A 317-nucleotide genomic window follows, 5' to 3' on the forward strand; every position below is an offset into this window, starting at 1 on the left:
CCGGGGGGCCCCCCGGACCTCCTCGTGCCCCCGCTGCAGCTGCAGCACAGCGGGCGCTACGTCTGCCGGGCCACCCTGAAGTTCTTACTGACAAACTGGCAGGAAACAGCGACAGCGACAGTGACGGTGCACGGTGGGTCTCCACCCCCCTGCAAGTGGTTCTCTCCCCGGTGAACTCGGAGTCACCACACCTTCCTGGTCCCCCCACCCAGAGCTCTCACGGTGCCTGTGCTGCGCCTGGAGGGCTCGGCCGAGCCCCCCGAGGGAGCCCCCATGGCTCTGGATTGCCTCAGCACCCCCAGCCCCCCGCCGCCCCC

Source organism: Chaetura pelagica, unplaced genomic scaffold, assembly GCF_000747805.2.
Source record: "Chaetura pelagica isolate M959 unplaced genomic scaffold, ChaPel_1.0 scaffold2022, whole genome shotgun sequence".
Lineage (NCBI taxonomy): Eukaryota > Metazoa > Chordata > Aves > Apodiformes > Apodidae > Chaetura > Chaetura pelagica.